Below are 22,339 nucleotides of genomic sequence, written 5' to 3'. Positions count from 1 at the left end.
CTTTACTCTGTATCTAACCCCATGCTGGATCTGTCCTGGGAGGATTTGATGGGACAGGTTAGAGGAAGCGTTACTGTATATCTTAGATGAGCTGTACCAGCTCTGTGAGTCTTTGATGAGACAATGTAGAGGGGGCTTTAATCTGTATCTAATCCGTACTGTACCTGCCCTGACGGGTTTGATGGGACAGTATAGTGGGAGCTTTGCTCTGTATCTATCCTGTGCTTTGCCTGCCCTGGGAGCGTTTGATGGGACAGTGTAGAGGGAGATTTAAACACGTGCTGCACTGTAATGTATATATGCCCGGGTTTACCTGCCACCAGGGGGACCGACCGTCGAAGATCATTGGGCCACAGACACACACGTGCAACTCTTGTATATAAAGGAAGCCTCCATGTTAAATCCTTTGTTCGAGAGCTGGAAAAGTACGGTCAGGATGCAGCTGATTGAGTTCACGGCAGTAAGCCAACTGAGTTATTGCATATGCAACATGCACCTGCCCTGGAAGAGTTTGATGGGACTGTGTAGCAGGAGATTTATGTTGTAACTAATTTGTGCTGTACATGCCCTGAGAGTTTGATGGGAAAATGTAGAGGGAGCTTTCATCTGTATCTAACCCCGTGGTGCATCTGCCCTAGGAGCGTTTGATGGGACAGTTTAGAAGAATCTTTACTCTGTATTTAACGCATGCTGTACCTGCCCTTGGAGAGTTTCATGGGACAGTGTTGAGGGAGCTTTACTGTGTATCTAACCCGTTCTGTACCAGCCCTGGGAGTGTTGATGGGTCATTGCAGAGGGAGCATTACTCTGTATCTAACGCGTACTGTACCTGTCCTGGGTGAGCTTGATGGGACAGTGGAGAGGGAGTTTTACTCTGTATCTAACACGGGCTGTATCTGTCCGGAGAGGGTTTGATGGGATAGTGTAGAGGGAGCATTACTCTGTATCTAACACATGCTGTACCTGCCCTGGGAGGCTTTGATGCGACTATGTAGTGGTAGCTTTACTCTTTATTTAACATTATTGTCCTATTTAATCCACTTGTTTCACACCGAAACAAATCGTAACCATGATGTGAATTTAACGCCACGTGATTCTTTGAAATCATTTTTAAATGATTGGATAAAACCACTTCTTATGCCACCGAAAAACAGCTTTGATTCCAGGTCTCGGCGATAAATTTTGTAACACCATTTTTAAATTCAAAACCTAATAAAATTGACGACATGCAGCCAACGTGCAAAAGTAAGAATTCTTTTAATCACCGTTAATTAGCCGCTAGCCTTCTTCAGAATGAAATAAATAATAATATAATTACTGAGGAACAGTGGTATCTTCAATCATTCATTTTCTCCTTACATGTGATGAAGTTTTATCCCTATCTCATTTACACGCTGTCTGAGAATGGTTTAAAATTGTAAGTGTTTATGACTCAGTTGTAAAACCATTGATTGTGTGTGTGCCGATTCTTGATAGGAGGAGCACTTGAGACCATAGTTCCAGTTCTGCAGATGTATCAATAGATTCAATTTCCGCCAGCTTCTTTAAACCCAATAACATAATTTATTTCTAATGGACTGGATGGAGGAACATGATCCATGTAAAAAATTGTTATCGTTTGACTTGAACTGAATGCTCATAAAATATTGGAGTGGGAACTAATTGGATAACAGCACTGCTGGCAACATTTGCGGAAGAGATTCGTGCAGCCAAAACGCACAATGACAACCTGGGACTGTGCGTCACCGAATACTCGGGGAAAAACAGTTAAACACTTCGTCCCTGGGTGGGCTCGAACCACCAACCTTTCGGTTAACAGCCGAACGCGCTAACCCATTGCGCCACAGAGACTGATGGACATATAAGTTGCAAGACATCCCAAACCAGGGTGTCAGTCAGTTAAAGCTTCAGATTGTTCCGACCGGTGTGGAACTTGTCCACTCTCAGTTGTACTTTTCCCAAATAAATGGAGGGACATTCATTGTGGATGTGTGGAAGCAGTCTGGTCCCGCACACTGCAGACACTTCCATGTCACCGCCAACCAGCTCTCCCACAACCGGTGTGATGGACCTTCCAGCCTTCCGGTGCCTTGTCTGTGACAAAGTATTCTGATTGTCCCGAAGCCGGTATAAGGTTTGTATTCCTTTTCAGCTCCTGACTGCGGATATTCCTGTGATTAAACGGGAACTAAATGCTTACAGGGACAGTTGGATTCACCGTTTCTTTGCTTGGTGAAATTTCAAAGATTGAAAGTGATGCACATCAACCCCAAACGTCCCGTGAGATGGAAGCCCAGTTGCTGTTTCAAGCTTGAATGCAGGTACAAGCAGAACTTATTCAAAGAAAGTCCAAGTCCCTGAGACGCCTGATTATTTGCACCAAACTCTTTGCAAAGAGTTGAGGTTCATGTTTGGTGATCTGGGCACATCTTTCCCCAAACTACAACACTTCAAACATAACTCAATGGCTGTAAAGCGCTTTGGGGCGTCATGAGTTCCTGAAAGGCGCTGCAGATATGCAAGTCCTTCTTTGCAAAAGTTCGATGCAATTTCAAAATATGCGAGCAATATCAGGGCTCCTCTGGGACCCCACGTAAATTTCAATTAACAACTCCGAAGGGAAATCACAGCCCGAGACCAACGAGCCAACTGTTTGACAAACGTGAAGATGAGGTGCAACCATGATCAAAGCATTTTTTTGTGTGTCGCTATTCAGCACATAAGAACTTAAGAACTAGGAGCAGGAGTAGGCCATATGGCCCCTCGAGCCTGCTCCGCCATTTAATGTGATCATGGCTGATCCGATCATGGACTCAAGTCCACATCCCTGCCCGTTCCCCATAAGCCTTATTCCCTTATCAGTGAAGAAGCTATCTCTGTCTTAAATTTATTTAATGTCGTGGCTTTCTCAGCTCTCTGATGCAGTGAGTTCGACAGATTTACAACCCTCTGAGAAGAAATTTCTCCTCATCACGGATTTAAATGGGCAGCCCCTTATTCTGAGATTATGCCCCCTAATTCTAGTCTCACCTATCAGTGGAACCATCCTCTCTGCATCCACCTTATCAAGCTCCCTCATTACCTTATACGTTTCGATAAGATCACCTCTCATTCTTCTGAATTCCAATGAGTTGAGGCCCCACCTACTCAACCTTTTCTCATAAGTCAACCCCCTCATCTCCGGAGTCAACCCAGTGAACCTTCTCTGAACTGCCTCCAAAGCAAGTATATCCTTTCGTAAATATTGTAAGTGTTTGTGATCCTCGCTCAATTGCCAGATGAACGGTTTGAATCGCCCCCACCTAACGAAAGTTCTAGATCCGGGAATTATTATTCAGAGTGGAAATTAAATCAGTCATGGAAAGGGATGCTTCAGTGATAAATCGTAGTATATTTATTTGGTCTAACATACACTGTCTAAAACATGCACTGCTAAACAAAATCACTGTCTCTGTGGAGAATAAAATCCCGGTTACAAACAACATACATACAGTACAGAAATGAACCTAGTAACACGCAGTAATTCCCTGGTGGATTCTAACACCACCCCTACCAATGAATTACCCTCCCCAGAATAGCCCTGGAAAGCTTCACTTCTGAGAATACCATGAGCCCTTACTCAGCTGGCCTGGGATATCTGGTTACTGGCTTGGAGCACTCGCGACCATGTTCACCACCACACGCAGCCCGTTTCCGTGCTCAGCTCAGCTGTGGGAAGTCACTGCCTGGTCTTCAGTCTCGGTGGCTTTTTCTGCAATACTGCGGCCCCTTCCTCTGGTACATCGATCGGTGGAGCGAGAGCGAGAGGGAGAGGTGGCTCTCTCTAGACACAAGCTGCAAGCTGCAAGCTCCAAGCTTCACACCAAGCTCCAAGCTAAAAATAAAGTGGAAAGGACCCTGTCTTTCTGGGAGTCTTGCTACCCCTATCTTTCCCGCCAATCTTTAAAACCCCTTTGTTTCTAAGCACGGGTACTTAGTCAGTGATGGGCCATCCCACCCATGCATTGGGCTGATGGCCCTTAGTCTGGGCATCTCTCTGAGCCTTTGTGTTGGGAAAGACCCAGCTCCTCCTTGGCTGGCCAGGCTGGTGGGTTCATTGTTCTGTGTCTCCTTCTGAGATGGAGGTGAGAAGTGCTTTTACAAATTAGAGTGGCTTTGTCAGTGGCCCCCCTTCCTGGCCGACAGCTCTTTTGTCAATGGATGACTGACAGCTCTTTTGTCCCAGCGAACTGCCATGCGGTCTCTGGAGTTTTAACAAAACCAGCTTTTTCACATATCTGCGCAGGGCGACTCCAGCACAGGGAAAATAGCCTCAGAAAAATAAAATCCACAAAATATTCTCGACTGAGTCCATTCTTTAAACAGAAAATTTGCGATGTCTTCATTACGCTCTGCTAATTATCGATCTTGCCACGTAAAAAGTGCGTTGGCATTGCAATGCATTAATGTAAAATTAATGAAAAGAAAATGCGACGTTTTATCGAGTGCAAAACATGCAGTGCCTGCATTTCAAAAAGCATTGCTTTTATTCATCCTGCGGAATGCATATTGTACAGATAATCTCAGCACACATTGTGCAGGCAAAGGCAGCATTAGACAACAAAGTGATTTGTCCTCCGCTGATTTGCAGCAGATAACTGACGGTTGAGCACACAATTTGACATCTAGACTTGTAGATCAAGCATCAATGAAAAAGGCAACAAAACTGCCCACCAGCACCAGCTGTCTTTCACTTGTTTGTTCCAAATTTTCAGCAGCTGGGACAACATGAATTTAGGTTTCACCGAGATTTAAACTCAGATCGCTAGATTTAAAATCAAGAGGGCTCACCATTACACTATGGAACCAACTTTTCCAAAACTTTTGAAACATACTTCGTCACAGACAAGGCACTGGAAGGGTGGAAAGTGGATCACACCGGTTGTGGGAGAGCTGGTTGGTGGTGACATGGAAGTGTCTGCAGTGTGCGGGACCAGACTGCTTCCACTCATCCACAATGAATGTCCCACACTTTACTTGGGAAAAGTACAACTGAGAGTGGATATGTTCGATCCCGGTCGGAGCAATCTGAAGCTTTAACTGACTGACACCCTGGTTTTGCATGTCTTGCAGTGTGTATCTGTGGCGCAATGGTTTAGTGCATTCGGCTGGTAACTGAAAGGTGGGTAATCCAAACCCATCTCCGGGCGAAGCCTTTTAATGTTTTTCCCCGAGGATTCGGTGCCGCACAGTTCCGGGTTATCATTGTGCATGTTGGCTGCACGAATATATTCCGCAAACATTGCAAGCTTTGCTGTTATCCAGTGAGTTCCCACTCCAATACTTTTATGAGCATTCAGCACAAGTAAAACGATAACAATTTTTTACATGGATCATGTTCTTCCATCCAGTCCAATCAAAATAAATTATGTTATTGGGTTTAAAGGAACTGGTGAAAATTGATTCTATTGATGCATATATTGAACTGGAACTTCGGTCTCAAGTGCTCCTCCTATCAAGAATAGACACACACACAATCAATGGTTTTACAACTGAGTCATAAACACTTACAATTTCTCATACAGCGTGTAAATGAGATCGGGATAAAAATTCATCACATGTAAAGAGAAAATGAATGATTAAAGATACTACTGTCCCTCAGTAGCTATATTAATATTTATTTCATCCTGAAAAAGGTTATCGGTTATTTAACTGTGATTAATTAATTCTTATTTTTTCTTATTAGCTGCATGTCTTCAATTTTATAAGGTTTTGAATTGAAAAAAGCTGTTACAGAAGTTACCGCCCTGACCTGGAATCGAAGCTGTTTTTCGGTAGTACAAGGAGTGGTTTTACCCAATCATTTAAAGGTGATTTCAAAGAATGACGTGGCATAAAATTCAGATCACGGTTACAATGTGTTTCGTTGTGAAACAAGTGGATTGAAAAGGACAATAATGACACCAAGCATTACGATGCAGCGATGCAGCAATGCAGCGTTCCCTGGTGGTCCAGTGGTTAGGATTCGGCGCTCTCACCACCGCGGCCCTGGGTCGATTTCCGGCCAGGGAAATTGCACTTCCATCAAAATTAAAAACTTAGAAGAAAGAGTTACATGCATCTCATGTTGGAAAAAAGATTCATTGATTTAAACATCATTAATTAATCCATTGTAGAACTTCAATCATTTAATTTGCCCTGAGTATGTGAGGAACTTTTATCCCGACCTCATTGTATTTTAGTAGCATGGTCCAGCCCCGGTATCTCCACCTGTGAAAGTAGGAAACTGCTGGAAATACACAACAGGACGGGTAGCCTTTGACAAACAATTAAGCCCAGGTTACAGACTCTCTCCCTTCCCCTGCCCTTTGCGGGACACTTGTTCCCCTTTAATTTTACAGACTGACTGAGTTCACTAACCGCGGGGAGAGAATAGGTGTCTCCATGGCCCCACTGTGCTAACATGGAACATAACACGATGGGGATGTGGGGTGGTGGGTGGGGATCAGTGACATGTTTGTGTAAAGGGCAGCGGAGGAGAAGGATTGACAGCTGTCAGTGAGGGACAGAAGTTGTTTAAGGTGAGCCAACACATTCCCGATCAGCACAGAAGGCATTCACTGGTCAGCTGCCCTCTGCTGTACTTCTGGTCAGAGCGGTTTCCGCAGTGGAGCCGTTATCACGTTTGCTTTCCACGCGGAATGATCCCGTGCAGGAAGATTATGTTTAAACTTTCTGTGGATGAACAGCCATGGGCGAGTTTATTCTCCTGTCAAAAGGGTGACAGTGGCCTCTCCCTTATTCTTTAATTGCTCTTTATTGCACTTCACTAAATAGATATATTTGAGTGAGAGAAATTGTTCCAGAGTGTCACACACTTCATCTTTTGTACCCTTTTAAACACATAAAATGAGGCCGGGGGAATAAATCCAGAAAACAAAGCCGAAGGATATAGACAAGAGAAAGAGAGAAGGGGAAATACTGCCTCTACACACCGGAGAAGTGTGAGCTTGTGGACCGGAGAAGTTGCAGCTGTTGGAGCTGTGCGTTTTATCGGGGAGGGACGGGGGGAGAGCCCGCGGAGCGACCGGAGAAGCTGAGAAGCTGCTGTGCTTTTCATCGGGTTTGACACTGTTTAAAAATGGCAGAGTGCCAAGTTTTCTCTCCCTACTGCCTATATGCGAAGGTGTCAGCAGTGGTTTCGGCGCAGGCATTTGGCTCCGCCCCCCACTTCACCATCGACGCCACGCCAGGACTCCGGGGACTGTACACAGCGGCCAGGATGGGGCGCGTTTTTCCCCGAGCCATTTCCAGCGCGCAAAGTCGATGCGCTTGAGGTCAGTGCGCCGACAAAACTGCTTGGGGAAAATCTAGCCCTTGAAGAGTAAGGAGTACACTGACGGAAATACAAATATATTTCCCGAGCAACTGTCAATTTTAATAACTTTTTATACAACCATCGAAACAGCCAAAAAACAAAGCACCTACTATATAGCCCACAGTACAAGAGTAAGGAAGTCTTGCTACAATTGTACAGGGCCCTGGTGAGACCACACCTGGAGTACTGCGCACAGTTTTGGTCTCCTTATTTGAGGAAGGAAATAATTGCCTGGGAGGTGGTACAACAGAGGTTCACCAGATTTATTCCTGGGATGAGAGGACTGTCTTAAGTTGAGAGTTTGTGTAGAATGGGCCGATACTCTCCAGAGTTTAGAAGAATGAGAAGTGATCTCATTGAAACACACAATATTCTGAAGGGGTTTGACAAGGTAGATGCTGAGAGGTTGTTTCCCCCGGGCTGGAGTGTCTAGAACCAGGGGCCACAGTCTCAGGTTAAGGGGTCGGCCATTTAAGACAGAGATGAGGAGGAATTTCTTCACTCAGAGGGATATGAATCTTTGGAATTTTCTGCCCCACATGCTTGTGAATGCTGAGTCTCTGAATATATTCAAGGCTGCGTTAGATAGATTTTTCGAGTCTCGGGGAATCAAGGGATCGAGAGATCACTGGAGTTTGGAAGACTGAGAGGGGTTCTCATGGAAACATATAAAATTCTGACGGGACTGGACAGGTCCCGATGATGGGGAAGCCCAGAACCAGGGGTCGGAGTCTAAGGGATAAGGGGTAAGCCATTTAGGACTGAGATGAGGAGAAACTTCTTCGCTCAGAGAGTTGTTAACCTGTGGAATTCTCTGCCGCAGAGTTGTTGATGCCAGTTTGTTAGATATATTCAAGAGGGAGATGTGGCCCTGATAGCTAAAGGGATCAAGGGGTATGGAGAGAAAGCAGGAAAGGGGTACTGAGCTGAATGATCATCCATGATCTTATTGAAGGGTGGTGCAGGTTCGAAGTGCCGAATGGCCTACTCCTGCACCTATTTTCTATGTTTCGATGTTTCTATATCCTGCTACTGCTTCTTTAATAATGGATTCCAACATTTTCCCAACCACAGATGTTAGGCGAACTGGTCTATAGTTTCCTGCTTTTTGTCTGCCTCCTTTTTTAAATAGGGGCATTACATTTGCAGTTTTCCAATCTGCTGGGTCCTCCCCAGAATCCAGCGAGTGCATGTCCACAGATCATTGAAAGTAACAGGCCAGGTAGCTAAGGTGGTTGAGAAGGAATATGGAATGATTGCTTTTATTAGCCGAGGCATAGAATACAAGAGATGGGGTCGGTGGGGCAGGTTTGGTCACAGCTGGAGTACTGCGTGCAGTTCTGGTCGCCATATTACAGGAAGGACAAGATTGCACTGAAGATGGTGCAGAGGAGATTTACGAGGATGTTGCTGGGAGTGGAGAATCTTAGCCATGACGACAGATTAGATAGGCTGGGTTTGTTTTCCATGGAACAGAGCTTGAGGGGAGACTTCATTGAGGTGTATAAAATGATGAGGTTCCGAGATATAGTGGATAGAAAGGACCTATTTCCCTTAGCAGAGGGAAACAAGGAGGCATAAATTTAAAGTAATTGGCCGAAAGTTTAGAGGGGAAATGTCTTCATGCAGAGGACTGTGGGGGTCTGGAACTCACTGCCTGAAAGGGTGGTAGAGGCATAAACCCTCACCACATTTAAAAAGTGCTTGGATGTGCACCTGAAGTATCGTAACCTGCAGGGTTATGGACCTCGAGCTGGAAAGTGGGATTAGGCTGGATAGCCTCTTGTTGGCCGGCGCGGACACGATGGACCGAAATAGCCTCCTTCCGTGCTGTAAACTTCTTTGATTCGATGAACTCGTTTGCAAAGAGTTGAGGTGATTTGGGCACATCTTTCTTCACATGACAACATTTCAAAGGCAACTCAACGGCTGGAAAGCGCTTTGGGGCATCATGAGTTCCTGACAGACGCTGCAGAAATACAAGTCCTTCTTTGCAAAATTTCAATGCAATCTCAAGGCTGGTCTGGGATTTGAAGCCAGGATCTTTCTGCAAATTTCAAGTAATAACCAACGAAGCAGGAATCATACCCCTAGACCAACAAACCACCTGCTCAGCAAATGTGGAGATAAGATGTAACCATTATTGAAGCATTTTTAGTGTGTGTTGCTGTTCGTGATCGGAGGAGCACATGAGACGAAATTAGTGACTTGGCCTTTTCGACATGTCTTCTGAAGCGCCGCACGGTCCCACTCCTGCAGTCAATGAGCTGTTGGGACGTTAATGTATCCATCATCATCATCATCATCGGCGGTCCCTCGAAACGAGGATGACTTGCTTCCACGCTGAAAAAGGATGAATTCACAGGTGTTTCAATGAAGGATCCGAACTACATCCCGAAGGGTGGAAGATGCCTGTGCGTGGATTTTTTTAACATGTGGTGGCCGTTGCACCCCAGCCATCACACGGGCTTGACAGAGCGAGGTCTTGGTCCAGTGGCAAGGGTTAAGCAAGACGACAGGCGACCAGCTCTGCTGCGCGGACCTAGTGCACACACATATCGCAGTGTGGGCTGGCCCGTGCTAACCCTGGGCCCCTGGCCCCGAAGTCATGCCTCTGCTGGGCACCGATCACGTCCCTCTGCAGTCTCTCGCCGCTCCTTTGACCCGATGTCGCCGCTCCTGCTGTATCTGCCCACGTTCCAATCACCGACCTGGACCTTGATGACGTCACACTTCGCTGCCGCCGCCCTCCTGCACCAGCTCGCGCTGCTCCCTGGAGTAGTCTCCCGGGATCTCCAAGCTGCTCCCAGGGCCGCTCGCCGTTCCTTTTATGGCCCCGACTTGCCGCTGGTGTTCTCCCGTTCGTGTATCCAGGCTGCGGGTGGCCACCCCGAGTGCAGCAGAGGGGTTTCTGCATTAGTTCTGGGTGGGAACAGTATCTTTCCCCTTCTCTCTTCCTCTTGTCTTTATCCCTGTGCTTTTATTTCTCTATTTATTCCCCCTGTCTCAGTTTCTAGTGTTTAAAAGGGAACAAAAGATGAAATGTGTATCATTGTGGAACAATTTCTCTCACTCATAGTTAGACGCACTACAGTTGCACCATGAGGTCTAGGTAGCTAGCCATTGATATTCAGGTTCATATATAAATATATATAAATATATCTATATGTATCATAACCGTTCCCTGGTGGTCGAGGGGTTAAGATCCGGCGCACTAAACTGGTTTCAATTCTCGATCAATTCATCGCATAAAAATAATTGAGATTTGTGAGACGATTAATAATTGCTGTAATCACCATGAATACCAATACTTTCTGCGAAAGACCGAGCTTACAGACTATCTGGCTTCTCCTGCCCTTTGCCGGGCACGTGTTCGGGGTTTAATTTTACAAACTGGGTGAGTTCGCTGATCGCGGGGAGACGGTAGGAGCCTCTGTGGCCCCACTGTGAGGATGTGGAAGTGAACACGGTGGCTGGGTGATCCGTGACATTTCTGTAAAGGGCAGCGGAGGAGAAGGATTGAAAACTTTCAGTGTGGGACAGAAGTTGTTTTAGGTGAGCCAACACATTCCCGATCAGCACAGAGGGAGCTCACTGGTCAGCTCCCCTCTGTTGGGGCTGTTGTGCCAGAGGTTTCTGTAGTGTAGTGGTTATCACATTTGCTTTATGCGTGAAAAGTACCCGGTTTGATTCTGGGTAGAAACATGATGTTTAAACTTGCTATAAGGGCACAATCGGAGGAGAGTTTAGTCTCCTGGAAAATGCTGCCTGACCTGCTGAGATTTCCAGCATTTGCTGTTTTTATTAGCTATTCTCCTGGTAGAAAGGCTCCCTTATTCCTGAATTGCTCTTTATTTAACCAATAAATAGATACCTTTCAGTGAGAGAAAACGAATCCACCGGGGACCTTTCGTGTGTGAGGCCAACGTGATATCCGCTACACTGCAGCCCATCAAAGGGCAAGAAACCACTGAATATAAAGGATGAGCTCACAAATATCAGGGGCAGTGCAGTCTGGTCAACGTCAAACCCTCCTTTCTTCTTCAGCAGTGGCATGAACGGCAGTCAGACGCCACAAAGTTTAATTAAAGATACAAATACAAGTAAAACTTCCAAATCGTTTCACTGTAAAATTCTTTCACTTTATTTGAAATCCTACTGCGTTGAATCTGAAAAGGATCACCATGGGATTTTATCTTCACGACTGATTCTAATTTCTCTGCACGGAAGGAATAACCGGTGCTGTTAAATTTGACAAAAGTTGCCCCAGATTCCTGGTGACATCGACAATACAGTGTGTAAAATGGGTCAACATGCTGAAGAACATAAGAAAAAAAGAAATAGGAGCACGAGTTGGACATACGCCCCTCGAGCCTGCTCCGCCATTGAATACGACCATGGCCGATGCGATCATGGACTCAGGTCCACTTCCTTGCCCGTTCCGCAAAGCACAGGACAACGGATTGAAGTATCGACTGTCCCTCAGTTAGCATTTCTTTCATTGTGCAAAAGAAGGTGACGGGTTAATTAATGATGCTTTTCCATGAACGCAACACAAAAGTTTAAGAAAAAAACATACGGTGACTGGCAGTTGAGCGCTGCTTTGACACCTGGTGGGAATGGGCGGGGATTTTAAAGCCCCTTGTGTTGTGAAAGCTTCATATAGAGCAACATCTCAAACACATTGTGTAAGCCTCGTGGCGCAACAATAGCGCGTGTGACTCCAGATCAGAAGGTTGCGTGTTCAAATCACGTCGGGGTCACTGTTCTTTCAGAATTAATATTTTCTTTGCTGTTTGGCAATAACCAGACCCTTGTTCCACGGTCTGTCTCACTGTTTCCCCGGTGTCAGGCAGAGATACGCCTGCTGCCCTCATTTTATTCATGTGACAGGACACACAAGTTCAAAATCAACTTGCAGGTGGCCACACACACCGCCGAGCGGTCTAAGTTGCTGTGATTAGATCGCAGTTTTCTCTGGAGGTGTGGGTTTGAATCCAACTTCTGACATTTATTATTTTTAATCATTAAGCGAAACTCATTGTTTGACACCACGACCAACTCCTTAAAACTGGGATTCAGCAGTTCACCTGCTCGCTTAACATCTCCGTCTGACCTGGTGCTGAAAGTGGAGATGTTTCCGCAGTGTCACGGTTAACACGTTCACCTCACACGCGAAAGCTCACCAGACGGGAATATTTTCTCATGCATGCTCAGGGGCGAGTTTGCTCTCCTGTGAAAAGTTCATAAGATGATAAGCATGTAAGAATTAGGGGCCGGAATAGGCCATTCGGCCCCTCGAGCCTGGTCCACCATTCAAGAAGATCCTGGCAGTTCCTCGACAGCAAGTTTAAACATCTGGGGCAGAGCCAACAGGCGCCTGTCTGCAATCAATGAGAGAACGGTATGTTTGGCAGAAGCCTGGCGAGATCAGTCAGTGAAACATAAGATTTTTAATCTCAGGGTCGTGGTTTCGACACCCACATTGGACATTTACATTTTTCATCGAATGATAGAAGTTTGCAGCACATAAGGAGGCCATTTTGGCCAATCACTTCCACCCCGGCCAACAAGAGGCGATCCAGCTTCATCCCACTTTCCAGCTCTGGGTCCATAACCCTGCAGGTTACGGCACTTCAGGTGCACATCCAAATACTTTTTACTTGTGGTATCTACCTCCGCCATTCTTTCAGGCAGCGAGTTCCTGACCCCCACAAACCTCTGCATGAAGAATTTTACCTTCAAATCCTCTTTAAATATTCTACCAATTACTTTCAATATATGCCCCCTGATTGTTGACCCCTCTGCTATCCACTATATCTACGCCCCTCATAATTTTATACATCTCAATGTTGTCTCCCCTCAGCCTCCTCTGTTCCAATGAAAACAAACCCAGCCGATCCAATCTGTCCTCATAGCTAAGATTCTCCACACCTGGCAACATCCTCGTAAATCTCCTCTGTACCCTCTCGTACAATCACATTATTCCTGTAATACAGTGACCAGAACTACATGCAATACTCCAGCTGTGGCCAAACTAGTGTGTCATACATTTCAAGCATAATCAACCTGCTCTTCTATCCCATGCCTCAGCCAATAAAGGCCAGCATTCCGTATGTCTTCTTACCCACCTTATCCAACTGGCCTTCTACCCTCAGGGATCTGTGGACATGCACTCCAAGGTCCCTTTGTTCTTCCACACTTCTCAATGTCCGACCATTTAATGTGTGTTTCTTTCCTTGTTTGCCCTCCCCAAATGCACAGCCTCACACTTCTCTGGATTAAATTAGTGTCACCTGAAAACGTTTTAATCATACCTCCTATATTTAAGTTTAGATCATTGATGTTACCACTAAAAGTCAGGGAACTAGCACTGAGCCCTGTGGAACCCCACTGGAACCATCCTTCCAGTCCCAAACACTCCCATCAAACATTACCCTTTGCTTCCTGCCTCTGAGCCAATTTTGGATCCAACTTGCCATTTTGCCCTGGTCCCATGGGCTTTTACTTTCGTGACCAGTCTTCCATGTCGGAACTTGGCGAAAGCTTTGCTAAAATCCTTATACACTACATCATACGCACTGCCCTCATCGATCCACTTAGTTACCTCCTCAAAAAATTCAATCAAGTGAGTCAGACAAAACCTTCCCTGAACAAATCCATGCTGACTATCAGTGATTAACCCATGTCTTTCTAAATGCAGAAATTAAATCATTGTTAAATTTTATCCTGCTTTCACGGGAAAACACCATTAATTAACCGATGATCTTTGTTTTGCATGTATAAAATAAGTACACACCCTGTACACTCAATGTACAGTTACATAAGACCACTGGATGTATCTTCACACTGTATGCACTATGCTTGTACCACCAGAGGGTGCAATTGGTGGAGACCTCGGGGTCACCTGCACACAACAGGTAACCAGGTATAAAAGGGAGCTCACAGTACTGTACCCTCACTCAGGAGCTGCAATAAGTGTACTAAGGTCACCACAGTTCAAGTACAATACCTTACCTCGTGGAGTCATTACTAGCTTACAGACACAATAACTGGTGACGAGAATACGAATTTCCATGTGACAATGGCTAACCTTGGCACGTTTGAACAATTCGCCGATGGGGAAGATTGGAAGGCCTTTGTGGAAAGGCTCGAACACTTCTTTATTGCAAATGACATGGGGGGAGACGACCCGATCTCGCTGGCTGATAAGTGCAGAGCTATCCTGCTCAGTAGTTGTGGGCCCACCGTCTATGGCCTTGTCAGGGACCTGCTAGTCCCAGAGAAGACAATAACATATCTTGAGCTCGTAACGCTGGTACAGGAACAGCTCAAACCTAAAGAGAGCATCCTCACAGCCAGACACCGGTTCTCTCCCCACCGGTGGATCCGAAGGCCAAGAAATCGGAAAATATGCTGCAGACCTGAGACGATTGGCTGCACCATGTGATTTTAGTGATCACCTCACCGAACCACTAAGGGACATCGTTGTTATTGGAATCGGTCACAAGGGCCTTCTCCACAGGCTGCTCTCTGCGGACACCACGGTCACCCTGCAGAAGTTCATGATCTCGGCCTGCGATTCCAAGTGGATGTCTCACCCCCAGGACTCTAATCCGGCAAGTACTGTGAACCGAAAGGTGCCTTTTAGAGGCAGGGCTGCTGCTAGCAGTCTCTCTCAGGGAAGAGAGAACAGAACCCCGAGTCCCACAATCCTGAGTCCGCCACATGGGGCCAACCGGCCAACCCCATGCTGGCGCTGTGGAGGAAATCACAGGGCCCACCAGTGCCGCTATAAAGACTATACTTGCAAAGGCTGTAACATGAAGGGCCACCTCCAGCAAATATGCAAGAGAAATCATACTCACCGAGTCGATGAAGAGTTGGCTGATCATCCGGAGTCCAGCGACGATGAGATGTACGGAGTGTTTACCTGCACCACCAAGAGTTCCCCGGTGAAAATGGAAGTTCAAGTCAACTATGTTCCAGTCACGATGGAGGCGAACACAGGGGCGAGCCAGTCACTGAAGAATCAAGCAGCCTTTGAGAAACTCTGGGACAATCCAATCGAACGACATAAAATGATCCCGATCGAAGTGAAACTGCTCACCTACACAAACGATACATCCCAGTCGTTGGCAGCGTGGATGTCCAGGTGTCCCATGGCGGCGAGATGCACAGGCTACCTTTGTGGATCATTGCTGGGGATTGTCCAAAGCTATTAGGAAGAAGGTGGATGAAAAAGATCAATTGGAGCTGGGAATAGCTCCAACCTCCAGCGATGGACATCCCTCATGGCCCCGAAGTTGGATCCAGCACAACACCTGAAAAACCAACCACCCAACTCGACTGTGAGGCGACGACACAGACCGCTCAACCCAACGGCGAGATGATCCAGCCCAAACAACCAGACCTCACCTTCCAGGCTCCAGTGGCAGGACTCCAGAGAAGAAAATTCACGCAGAAGGTAACTTCCTGTCATCCGTGGCAGAACCTGGGGAGAAAAGGATCACCGCAGCCTACCTCATGGAGAGAAAGAAGATGGCGTCTGAACCACGAGGTGAAGGGCCTGAAGTCAAGATGGCGGCAGCCAGACCACAAGGGAGCAACACGTGATGCCGAGCGGCAACCGGATTGGGGTAAAGATTGAAAGACCCTCTTAAAGGAGACCGGCAACCGATCACAATTAAAGGGACAGTTCCACTCTTTATACAGCGATGATGGTGATACAAATGTAAAAGATGTAACTGACAATTTCAAGTTTGTAAATGTAACTAATCATGATAAGTCGGGCAATTGCGGTCAGAACCAATGTATTGTGAGAGTAAACGAAGCAATGACGTGCGATTTACATGTCTGCCGACAAAACCAAGGGCAACCTCCCGTCAGCACCCAGGTCCAGCGATCATGTAGCCTGCCCCTCCGGGACCAATGTGATACCCCAGGGAGTGTGGCCACACACAGAGGGAGCATACCAGCTGCAGGGCCAGTGATCAGCGGATGGCAAAGGCACCACTACCGGTACCCTGCCCCCGATCGGCTCTAAATCTGGCCACCAGGGCCAGTACTGGGAGCGAGCGGATATCACCCTCCTGCCCTCCCAACGGGACCTGGGATGACCAGGCTCCCACTATCGTTGAAGAGCAGCAGGGAGACACCGCAGCCCTCAAAGAAGGACAAGGAGGCCACACACTCCTGTGGCTCTGCACTAGGCAGCAGTTTCCGTAGTGTAGCGGTTATCACGTTCGCTTCACACGCGAAAGGTCCCCGGTTCAAGCCCGGGCGGAAACATTATTTTTGAAACAAAAACTGGTTTTAAATGTTCATTGCTCATGTGACAATGGTCTCCTTCTGTGCTGTAAACTTCTCTGATTCCATGAAGAACATTTAAAACCTATCTCCTAAAATACAGAATGTGTAAAATCAGAAAGGGAATAAAACTTCCTCAATGATTAAAGTTTCACAAATTATTAAAATGAAGTTGTTGAAGTTTCGACTGACCCTCAGTGATCATGTTAGCATGTCTTTCAGTCTGCTCAACAATGCTATCGGTTAATACCAGCAGATGTAAGCCGCATTTCAAACCCGGAAACAACTCATTCATTATTCACCCTTCCCAGTTCCAGTGCACAGAGGGTTATTTATACTCCATCCCAGAAACTCAAGTCCAACTTCTGACATTCCTTATTTCTAATTACCAACTCATTTGTTTTGACACCACTCTGAAGTGCTTTGGGTCATCTATGTAATTTAGTTAAATTACTTCACTTTAATTAAAAACAGTGGGAGCAAAATTACTTCCCAAACTGGGAATCGAACCCAGGAAGCTGAAGGGAGCGGAATGGTTTTCGTGAAGCATTTAAAGATGCTCTCTAAATATCTCACACTGCTAATTTAAAAACACGGTTACGATTTGTTTCAGTGTGAAAGAAGGGGATTACAATGACAACAAAAACACCAGGCAGCGACTGCATTCAGACCAATTCAAACTTTTCACAAAGTTGCTATCACGAAGTAACAGCTGAGCTAAAGTTGGCACTGACCAATGGGTAAAAACATCTCATTATAACCGATGAGCTCACAAGTATCAGGAGCAGTGCAGTCTGGTCAATGTTAAACCCCTCCTTCCTTGTTCAACAGAGACATGAATGGCAGACAGACGCCACAAAGTTTAATTAAAGAGCGAAGTACAAGTCACATTTAATTTCCAAATCCTTTCACCATAAAATTCCTTCACTTTATTTCAAATCTTACTGCGTTGATTCTGAAAATGAGCACCATGTGATTTTACCTTCAATACTGATGCTATTATCTGTGCACGGTAGGAATTACCGCTCCAGTTTTGAGCCCAATTTGACAAAAGTTGCCCCCGATTCCTGGTGTCGTCAGCAATGAATATTGTGAACCAGACTCCTAAAATAGTGTTTTTTTACATGAGTTCACAGGATCTGGGTGTCACTGGCAAGGCCAGAATTTATTGCCCAACCTTAATTGCCCTTGAGAAGCTGTTGGTTGTTGTGTATCTGTAAAGCATGCACTCCCATGTTCCGCCACTAGGGAGCTCATCCCTTGAAGTCCCAAGGGATCTTAGCATCCCTTTGGAGCACTGTATATAAGCCGGCCCCCAAGGCCTATTCCTCACTCTGGAGTGTCTTATTAAAGACTGAGGTCACTGTTATTTTAACCTCCCTGTGTGCAGCCTCATCTTTGTCAGGAACACAATAACTGACGACGAGAATACGAATCCAACGCAAAGATGCAGCAAACTGTGGGCATCCTGGAGAAGTTCTCGGAGGTAGCAAGCTCGGAGGAAGCTTATGTCGAACGGCTAGACCAGTACTTTGTAGCCAACGAGCTGGATGGAGAAGGAAGCGCTGCAAAAAGGAGAGCGGTCCTCCTCACAATCTGTGGGGCACCGACCTACAGCCTCATGAAGAATTTTCTGGCTCCGGTGAAACCCACAGATAAGCCATATGAGGAGCTGTGTACAGTGGTTCGGGAGCATCTTAACCCGAGGGAGAGCGTGCTGATGGAGAGGTATCGGTTCTACACGTGCCAGCGATCTGACGGTCAGGAAGTGGCGAGCTACATCGCCGAGCTCATGCAACTTGCAGGACAATGTGAGTTTGATGGCTGCCCGGAGCAAATGCTCAAAGACTTTTTTGTACTGGGCATTGGCCAAGAGACCATCCTGCGAAAAATTTTGACTGTAGAGACACCGACCCTCAATAAGGCCATTGCAACAGTACAGGCGTTTATGTCCACCAGTGATAACACCCAACAAATCTCTCAGCACACAAGTGCTAGCAATGTTCATAAATTAACTGGAACTGTGTTTGCAAGCAGAAATGTACAGGGCAGAAGCCACGAGTTTGTAACTTCCAGCAGGGCTCAGGTGATCCTGATGACTCAGAGTCCCCAACAAAGAATAAATGCAAGGCAATTCACAGCTTGTTGGCGTTGTGGAGGCATCCATTCAGCCTTTTCATGACGCTTCAAAGGGTATGTTTGCAAGTGCTGTAGAACACTGGAGCACCTCCAATGTGCTTGCAAACGAGCTACAAGCTCTGCAAAATCTGCTAACCACCACGTGGCGGAGGAAGATTGGTCCATGGTGGATCAAAGCAATTTAGAGCCTTCGAGAGAGGAGGCAGATGCTGAAGTACACGGGGTTCACACATTTTCGCCGAAATGTCCACCTATTATACTGCACGTAAAATTGAATGGCTTAGCCGTCGCCATGGAACTGGACACTGGCGTCAGCCAATCCATCATGAGTAAAAAGATGTTTGAGAGACTGTGATGCAACAAGCCATTCAGCTCAGCCCTGAGTCACATCCACACGAAACTGAGAACATACACCAAAGAGCTTATCACTGTCCTGGGCAGCGCCATGGTCAAGGTCACCTACGAGGGCATGGTGCATGAACTGCCACTCTGGATTGTCCCGGGCGATGACCCCACAGTGCTTGGAAGGAGCTGGCTGGGCAAAATCCGCTGGAAATGGGATGACATCCGAGCGCTATCACATGTCGATGAGGCCTCATGTATCCAGGTTCTTAAAACATTTCCTTCCCTTTTTGAGCCAGGATTTGAAAACTTTTCCGGGGCGAAGTTGCGGATCCACTTGGTCCCAGAGGCTCGACCCATTCACCACAAGGCGCGAGCAGTACCTCACATGATGAGGAAGAGAGTGGAAATGGAGCTGGACAGGATGCAACTCGAGGGCATCATCTCCCCAGTAGAATTCAGCGAGTGGGCCAGCCCGATTGTTCCAGTACTCAAAAGTGATGGCACAGTCAGGATTTGCGGCGATTATAAAGTAACTATCAATCGTTTCTCGCGACAGAACCAATACCCGCTACCTAAGGCAGACGACCTAATTGCGACGCTGGCAGGAGGCAAGACGTTCACCAAGCTCGACCTGACTTCGGTTACATGACACAGGAAGGCCAGGCTCACCCAGCAGCCCTGCAGGGCTAACAACACGCCAGCCCAGCGAGGGCACAGCCAGCACACCAGAACAGACATTTGTACCGAGGCAGTCCACCAGGGAAAGAAAGGCTCCCGACCGCCTCACCTTGTAAATACTTTTCACTTTGACTTTGCAGGGAGTGATGTTGTGTATCTGTAAAGCATGCACTCCCATGTTCCGCCACCAGGGAGCTCATCCCCTGAAGTCCCAAGGGATCCCTTGGGAGCACTATATATAAGCCGGCCCCTGAGGCCTGTTCCTCACACTGGAATGTCTTATTAAAGAATGAGGTCACTGTTACTTTAATCTCTCTGTGTGCAGCCTCATCTGTGTGAGGAACACAATAGTGGTGAGCACCATCTTGAACCGCTGCAGTCGGTGTGGTGAAGATGCTCCCACAGAGCTGTTAGGGAGGGAGTTCTAGGCTTTTAACCCAGTGACGATGAAGGAACGACCGATATATTTCCAAGTCAGGATGGTGTGTGACTAAATCTAACAATGGCTGGTGTCACAGGCACCAAATATTTTAAAGCAAGGTCTTAAAATGCTGTATGTAAAATGGGAAGGGATAATAATTCATGACATGCAAAGCCTGTTTAAAATGGAACTGTATAAAATAAATGTGAATATTTTTCTGCCTGACAGGGTTTTGGAAGCAGATTTAATATTAACTTCCACGCAGCATCCTTGTAAATCTCCTGCATGCAGTACTTCAGCTGTGGCCGAAACAAAGTATTATAGAATTGAAGCATAAGCTCCCTGCTCTTATATTCTATGACTCGGCCAGAAAAAGACAAACATTTTGTATCAATCTTTACGGCAGAGGACATGAACAATATTCCAACAGTGGAAAGTCAAGGAGCTATAGCGGGGAGGAAGTTAACACAATCACAATCACTAAGGAGGTGGTACTCAGTAAGATAATGGGACTAAAGGCAGACAAATCCCCTGGACCTGATGAATTGCATCCGAGGGTCTTAAGAGAATTAGCGACAGGGATTGTGGATGCATTGGTTGTAATTTACCAAAGTTCCCTGGATTCTGGGGATGTCCCAACAGACAGGAAAACTGGAAATGTAACGCCCCTATTTAAAAAAGGAGGCAGACAAAAAGCAGGAGAGTATCGATGAGTTAGCCTAACATCTATGGTTGGGAAAATGTTGGAGTCCATTATTAAAGAAGCAATAACAGGACATTTGGAAAAGCAAAATTCGGTCAGGCAGAGTCAGCATAGATTTATGAAGGGCAAGTCATGATTGACACATTTGCTGGAGTTCTTTGAGGATGTAATGAACAGGGTGGATAAAGGGGAACCAGTGGATGTTGTGTATTTGGACTTCCAGAAAGCATTTGACAAGGTACCACATAAAAAGTTACTGCACAAGATAAAAGTTCACGGGGTTGGGGGTAATATAATAGCATGGATAGAGGATTGGCTGCCAAACAGAAAACAGAGAGTCGGGATAAATGGTTTAATCTCGTGTTGGCAATCAGTAACTGGTGGTGTGCCGCAGGGATCAGTGCTGGGACGCCAACTATTTACAATCTATATTAAGGACTTGGAAGAAGGGACCAATTGTAACACAGTCAAGTTTGCTGATGATAAAAAGATGGGAGGAAAAGCAACGTGTGAGGAGGACACAAAATATCTGCAAAAAGATATAGACAAGCTAAGTGAGTGGGTAAAAATTTGACAGATGGAATATAATGTTGGAAAGTGTAAGGTCATGCACTTTGGCAGAAAACAAACAAAGAGCAGGTTATTATTTAAATGGAGAGAGAATGCAAAGTGCTGCAGTACAGCGGGGTCTTGGGGTACTTGTGCAAGAAACACAAAAGGTTAATCTGCAGGTCAAGCGAGTGATCAGGAAAGCCAATGGAATCTTGGCCTTTATTGCAAAGGGAGTGGAATAAAAAAGCTGGGAAGTCCTGCTACAGTTATACAGGGTATTGGTGAGGCCACACCTGGAGTACTTAGTACAGTTTTGGTTTCCATATTTAAAAAAGGATAAGAACATAAGAACATAAAAATTAGGAACAGGAGTAGGCCATCTAGCCCCTCGAGCGTGCTCCGCCATTTAAAAAGATCATGGCTGATCATTCCGTGGACTCAGTTCCACTTAGCCGCCCGCTCCCCATAACCCTGAATTCCCTTATTGGTTAAAAATCTATCTATCTGTGATTTGAATACATTCAATGAGCGAGGTCCCATCCAGGGTCAGCACTCTTTGATCCTGGGAATAAAGTGAAGGTCACAGAGTGACCGTGTCTGCTATATACATGCCTCGTGTGAGTTTGTAACAAGGTGCAGAGACACTACATCTGGCGACGAGAAACGGGAATCACCGAACCACGAGGATGGCCACCGGTGGCACAGAGGAACGCGACTGTGTGGGTGAGGACTGAGACGACTTTGTGGAAAGACTCCAGCAGAGCTTTGTCACAAAGGACTGGCTGGAAGAGACAGCGGCTGACAAGCGGAGGGCGCATCTACTGACCAGCTGTGG

At 46.3% G+C, this 22,339-nt stretch overlaps 2 non-coding genes across 2 annotated transcripts; one reads left to right on the top strand and one right to left on the bottom strand.

Annotated features, from left to right (window-relative positions):
- Nucleotides 1-1,777: 1,777 nt before the first annotated feature.
- Nucleotides 1,778-1,851, bottom strand: trnan-guu (transfer RNA asparagine (anticodon GUU)). Its single transcript has one exon. It is a non-coding gene; the product is annotated as a tRNA-Asn (tRNA).
- A 14,724-nt stretch (nucleotides 1,852-16,575) lies between these two features.
- Nucleotides 16,576-16,648, top strand: trnav-cac (transfer RNA valine (anticodon CAC)). Its single transcript has one exon. It is a non-coding gene; the product is annotated as a tRNA-Val (tRNA).
- The last annotated feature ends 5,691 nt before the right edge of the window (nucleotides 16,649-22,339 follow it).

The sequence above is a fragment of the Pristiophorus japonicus genome, unplaced genomic scaffold (assembly GCF_044704955.1).
Source record: "Pristiophorus japonicus isolate sPriJap1 unplaced genomic scaffold, sPriJap1.hap1 HAP1_SCAFFOLD_147, whole genome shotgun sequence".
Classification (NCBI taxonomy): domain Eukaryota; kingdom Metazoa; phylum Chordata; class Chondrichthyes; family Pristiophoridae; genus Pristiophorus; species Pristiophorus japonicus.
Note: the sequence above shows the minus strand (reverse complement) of the source record. Positions and strands in the feature narration are given on the sequence as shown.